At 51.8% G+C, this 6,754-nt stretch overlaps 1 pseudogene; it reads right to left on the bottom strand.

Moving 5' to 3' along the window:
* Positions 1–514: 514 nt before the first annotated feature.
* Positions 515–2,574, bottom strand: LOC123408492 (annotated as a pseudogene).
* Positions 2,575–6,754: the final 4,180 nt, after the last annotated feature.

Genomic DNA, 6,754 nt, shown 5'->3' with positions numbered 1-6,754 from the left:
GGCTCGGTTACAAATCCGGGATCAATCCAAAGATGGTCTATAGGAAGTGGAAACTAATTAAGCTCAACAGGATGACAAAATGACATATATATATACATAAGCATTTTATGTAGACGACAGAAGATTATACTCCTGCACACACAACCATTGTTTGTTGTACGAATGAGCCATACCACTTTAAAGGAAAATGAGCAACAAAATGGATATAGGACATTCAAACTTCGCCTGAAAAAGCATTCAACGCCTCCATTGACATTACATATCGCTATAGAATTATTATTTTAGAAAAAGGAAGAACGGTTCCCCTGCCTCTGCATCAATCGGTGCATGCAGCCATGTTATTAAATAAGGTCAAGAACAAAGTCATAGATCCACAATATGCTCACGAATTAAGCATAAAAGCAGGCGCGAAAATAAAAAAAAGCTGATACAACCGACGAAACCAAGCTATAGATATGAACAGTTTAAAAACTGTCTTGCCGCAGTGATAATTTAATCAAGTTTTCACAAGCTCTCAAGACTTGTTAGGCATGGCGGCGTAGATGGTCTGCAGTAGGGTGGCAGTGAGTAGAATGGCAGCGGCTGGGAGGGAGACGAATGCCCAGGGGTTTCTGAAGTGGGTACGCACTAGGGTGGCCCGCCACTTGTGCCATGGCTTCCCACAGTACAAATTCACGTTGTACTGAACTTTGTGGGGAGCATAGCACCGGCCTAGAAGTTGCCCTCTGGGCAGGGTACCGTTGAACAACTTCGCCGTCTTGTTGTTGCAACCTATCATATTCACGAGGACTCCTTCGGAGCTCAGCATGGCCACGTCCTGGGCCGAGACGATCATGTGGTCCATGCAGATAACATAGGCCGTCACGAGGTCGCCAGCATCGACACGCAACCTCTCAAACGCCATCAGGTTGAGGTAGAAGCTCTCGGTACCGTCGTCCACCCTCATTACCGGCATACTGAGCACGCCGCCCTCGAAGTGAATGTCCCGCAGGTTGCCCCTCTCGCTCTTCCTGAATTTGATACCAGCCTCATGGATTTCCAACGCCGAGGGCATCATCTCATACTTGTACTCCCGTGATTTTTTGTAATCTCCACGAGCGCCGTAATTGTAGGTGAGGCTTCCATGATAAAGATCGAGGGGGTGGTGCCCCAGAAACACTCTGGCGACGTCACGGCCTTCATCTGCCCGGCCTAGAAAACTCAGCACCATGAGGTTTATATCTATATCCATTGCAACCCCCTACGACCATCAAACTCGCGGATCAGCATATCATGTGGGCCACATCATAAAGAAAAACAATTCACTCTAGTCATTTGGAAATAATAGGATAATAAAGTCATAAGAAAGTTATAGGATAAAAATTCATGTGTGAAGTGTCACGACCTTCATGCAGCGCCCGACGTAGACATTCCAGCACCACTTCGTTCCGAATATCATTCTCTGGTCCATTGTTCGCCTTCACCTATGGTTACACCACACATTGGGATGCGTAAGCCGTGAGGTTGTTAGAAAATATTTACTGAATTTATTTTTTTACCGCTGGACGGTTTGAGAAGTGCAAGTTGTTTTGGCAGACAGAATAGGATAGATAATGATGTCCAGATAGTGATTTTCAATATGGTATTGGGAGAGAGTATATAAATTTATTACTTGAAAGTTGAAACTAATGGAACATATATGTGTTGAAGTGGAGTACCGGACAGTTATTAAGACGCACAACACCCAGGATCTTCTTGAGAACAAGCAGAGGCAGCTGGTTCTCAACTACTCCCTCCGTTCCTAAATATAAGTCTTTAAGCGATTTCATTAGAGGACTACATACGGAGTAAAATGAGTAAATGTACACTCTATAGTATGTCTATATACATCTCTATGTAGTCTTCAATAAAATCTCTAAAAAACTTATATTATGGAACGGAGGGAGTAGCAGCATGTCAGACCGGAGAATGGGGTCTATTTGCGCTCTGCCACTCCTGCTGAAGACGGGATCATGCAGCTGGTAATCCTCGAAAGGTTCACTAATAATCTCCAGAAGGAAGCAGCCGTCCGTGAGCATCAGGTTGACAAAGCTCCGTCTATCGACCCGCCATTTCGTATGGAGGTCCTTGCCGTACGCTGCATCGAGCTCCTCCGACACGTCCTCGATGGCGGAGATGAAATCCTGGAGCGGCTTCTTGCTCCGCTTAACCAGGTGCACTAACGCGCGGCCCTTGTGCTCCTCCATGGCCTGCAGATAGGGGTCGCCGTGGTGGAAGGGCCCCAAAGACACTAGCCGCGGCAGGTAGGCCTTGGTGTTGCTGCCCTTGAGCCACTAGGGTACCTGGTAGATGGATTGCGCCTCCCATTGTAATTCCTCCATGCTCCTGGAGCGAGGATCGTCGTCTGCCAGCATCTTCTCCATGTCCACCACCCAGCTGGAGGTATACCTCTCCTCGCCGCGGCCCATTCGGTACTGTTCACTTGTCTTTCGATTGACTCGTCGTCCGTCCGTCCGATGCCTCCCTCTCGGGTTTCTTCTGTACATACATAGAACGGCAGTTAAAAAGCACACTCTTCAGTGTGAATTAGTCAGTCGCGCACCCGTCTAACTACCCCTGTGAGAGTGGCAGCTGTGCAAGGTAGAGAAAATAGTTCAGAGTAAAAGTTTTAAGATTAGAGAGGGAGCATTTCACTGTTCAGAGGAAGAGGAATAATTACAGCATAATTTTATTCAGTTTTAGTGTCCAAAATTCTATTAGCAAACTCAACTGGTTGTGGTACGTGAATAAACGGTCGGCTTTATTTTTTGTTTGTTTGTGGTTTTCTAGCCTTTTTTCTGGTTAGCTTATCCTGTTTGTGCAGATGTGTCAAACTGGGCAATGATATCTCTTGCAAAAACAAGACACCGCTGTTAGACCAACACATAGCTAGCTAGGTAACTAACTACGAGAAGTTGTTAGCAAACTGATGGAAACATGCAGACGTGATGCATCCATGATCGATAAACCAGAGCAGAGAAGATTGCTGGCAATTACCTGGCTCGACATGCAACTAGGCAAGCCCTACTGCCGCGTAGCTAGCCTTCTGAAGCAGTATGTGAGGGTCAGGAGGGGGGAAGATGTGGTGTATCACACAGCAGATAAATGATGTGACATGTGAGATCCAGATCTGTATTCAGATACTACTTCATAAAGCTAGTGCACATTGTTTAACCCCAAGTGCACGTTGACCGATCTACACATTACCGTCTCAATATTTAGTACTATGGGCATGTTTGAATCAACGTGCTAGAGTTAGTTTGAGCTAGTTTGGGTTCAACTAGCCTTAAAGTATCCAAACATAAGGGCTAGATTGAAGCTAGTTGCATCTAACCCATCCAAAAAAATTATCTCACCCAAGATGTGCTAATTGAAACTAGTTCTCATGGGGTTCATTAAAAAATATTTTTCTCTCTCTCTCCCACCAGCCAAGAGATGCTAATTGGCTAGAGTTAGTTTAGGGTTAGAGCTAGTTCTCATGGGGCCCATTAAAAAATCACTTTTCTCTTTCCATAAAATGCATCTATTGTCAATCTAACCCTTTCATCCAAACACCTATTTGGCTAGAGTTAGTTTAGGGTTAGTCATGAGCTAGAAACTAACTCTAACCACTAGCTAAGCTAGAGTATCCAAACAGGGCCTATATATAGATGACTGTGGAGCCACGGAAACTGCGATATCCTTCCGCTCACCTGAACTTGAGATGGCCACACGCCCGGGAGGCCGATTCTGGGTGTTGGCTAGCGATGAAGACGAAGAGGAGGCAGAGGGTGGCAGGATCGTAGCGTCGGCGGAGGTATGTCCTTCCTATTCGACTGATGCGTTTTTTCAGGGGAGCTCCGACGAGGAATCGGGGGGACATGCGGTTTCAACCCCATCGACGAAGATACAGGCAAGGCGGAGTCTGACGGAAGGGTTCAACCGGCGCAGCGGCCGGTTCCCCGGACAACATCGTCGGCGACTATTTGGCCATGGCGAGGTCCTCTCCCTAGGGTAGTTTTGCCGAAGATGACGTTTTCTGATTGTATTCTTCCTTCGTCTTGGACTATGGTTCGATGTAAGAGGAAAAATAAGCCACCGGCGGCGACAACATCAGCGCCGGTGATCCAGATCGCTGAGCAGCGATGTTCGCGGTTGCTTTCGCTGTTGGGCCCTGCTGCAGATCGTTTCTTCGAACCAGTCGTGGGCCTCGAGGACACTGGGTATACGGCTCAGCCCGAGGCGCAAGCTGAGTTCCAGCCGGTCTCCTCTAGCGATCGCGACTCGGAGGGACCTGGGATCGTTTCTGTTAAGATAGCTAGCGACATGACTCCTGTGCAGATCGTTCTCTCGTCTAGGGATAGACCTCGACGAAACTCTCCAGGATTTCCTCGTATCGCCTTGGGTAGGCCGGCTCGTATTCCATTGCTACGTATGGAGCATAGCGACCTTAGCCTCAAGGCTGGCTCGGCTACACGGGAGGCTGGCACGGCTGCACCGCAAACAGCGACGCTGACGGAGGGAGTTTCGGCAATGGCGGGCCGAGGCAATCCCCCACATGCTAGACTGCCAGTGACAGGGGCTGCAGGTCCGGGTCGTGGGGAGAATCACCCAGCGGCTCGTGGACGCGGCGACGCCGGAGGCGGATGAGGTCATCCGCACGCAGATGGACGCAATGGCTCGCGCGGACGGTGGGGCGACTATGGGTTCAATGCTTAAGGCGCTGGAATACACAGAGGTTCGTCCTCCACCGGTGCTGGTCGTGCCGAGTTCAAGGGTCCACCTGGTCCGTTTGTGGAGGGGGTGACCGGCCCTGTGCAGCGTAACCGGCCAGCTTTCCGGAATTATCATGGGGGTCGTGCAGGTGGCAGAAGGCCACGTGATTATCCGAGAGGCGTCGAACCTCCTCCTAAGCCCACGGAGGTGGCCGCGTCTAGGGCACCGGTGTCTACACCTGCGGACGCAACGGGGTTGTCTGGAGCAGCTATGGAGGCAGTATGTGCTCTTGCTAGAGTTAATGTGACAGCCGCCTCTGGTAACGCATCTCGGGATACCATTCCGCAACGTGAGGGTGGTGATCCTGGACCGGTTGGAATGGCGGACATCAACAGCTCGCACGGGAGGGTTGACGGAGGTGATCGACCTTCCAAGTGGGCTCGTAAGAAAGAGAAGATGGCATGCTATCATTGTGGAGAGACTGGTCACTTTGTGTCTGAGTGCAAGACGGATCTATGCGAGTTCTGTCTCAAGTCCATGCATGGCATGGCGCAGTGTCCTCTTACAATTGGACCAATGCCTGGGGTGACTATCTATGGTGTATGCTGCCAGGAGCTGATGTTCTTTGAGTCCCCTACGGTTTCGTCTGCGGTCCACGCGCCTGATGTGGCCTTGACGGGTACGGTCACCGTGGCTCGTGGGACGATGTCTGCTGAGCAGGTGGTGCAACAGCTCTGGGAGTTGGTGTCTTCGACTTTCCGGTGGGAGCCTGTGCTGATTGCTGAGAATGTGTTCAAAGTTGTCTTTCCCACTAAGGAGGACCTCGCACGTTTCCTTAAGTTTGGTATGTGCAGAGTGCCAAGCACCAGTTGCGTGTTGGATTTTGATGCATGGTCGAGTGAAGAGCCACAAGGTGTTGCCCTTTCGCAGATTTGGGTTCGATTTTTTGGGGCCCCTTCAAAGGTTGTTAGTGACTTTTTGGTTACTTGGAGCTTAGGATCTCTGATTGGCAAGACAGAAAAGGTAGATATGAGGTTTACTCAAGCTAAAGGAGTTGCTCGTGTGCTTGTTAGTGTCATTGACATTGCGCTGGTGCCGGATGAGGTGGTTTGGATGCATGCGGGTATGAGATATACCCTCCAGCTGGAGATCGAGAGTCCTCCTTTATTTGAGGAACGAGTGCCGGATAAGGATGTGGATATGACTGATGGAGATGATGAGTCGGGGTCAAAGGAGGCCGACAACACTACTGGAATCCAGAAATTTGCCGTCAGCCAGTTCTTTACCGTCTGCTGGCTGACGGCAAAGAACCTCTTTGCCATCAGTTGACACAATACAGACGGCAAAGAACTGACACATGGCAAAAATACTATTTGCCATGTGTGGGTCCTTTGTCGTCTGCCAGCAGACGGCAAAGAGCCCCAGGGCAGACGGCAAAGGGGACGCGTGGGCCCCATGCCTGCCGTGTCCGAAATCCGGGGGCCTTTGCCGTCCGCGGGCCTTTGCCGTCTGCCATACGGCCCTTTGCCGTCTGCCTTACGTCCCTTTGCCGTCGGGGGACGGACGGCAAAGGGGCCTCCCTATAACGGCCGTTACCCCCCACCTCGCTCACTGTCTCTCTCTCTCTCTCACCCCGACCACTCTCTCTCTCCACGGCGGCGACGCCCTGCCGGCGAGATCCCCTCCCCGCGGCGAGCCTACCCCCCCGGCGAGCCCACCCCCCCCGGCGACCCCCTCCCCGCGGCGACCCACCCCCTGCCCCCTGCCGCCGCCGCCCCCTGCCGCCGCCCCCTGCCGCGCGCCGCCCCCTGCCGCCGCCGCCCCTGCCGCCGCCCCCTGCCGCGCGCCGCCCCCTGCCCCCGCCCCCTGCCGCGCGCCGCCCCCTGCCGCCGCCCCCTTCCGCCGCCCCCTGCCGCCGACGCCCCCTGCGGCGAGCCCCCAGCCGCGCGCCCCCGTGCCGCCGCCGCCCCCTGCCGCCGCCCCCTGCCGGTGAGTTTTTTTTTTGTTTTTCTTTTTATAAAAGTTAATTACTTTAGTTAGT

The sequence above is a fragment of the Hordeum vulgare genome, chromosome 7H (assembly GCF_904849725.1).
Source record: "Hordeum vulgare subsp. vulgare chromosome 7H, MorexV3_pseudomolecules_assembly, whole genome shotgun sequence".
Classification (NCBI taxonomy): Eukaryota; Viridiplantae; Streptophyta; class Magnoliopsida; order Poales; family Poaceae; genus Hordeum; species Hordeum vulgare.
This window is presented reverse-complemented; position numbering and strand designations above follow the sequence as displayed.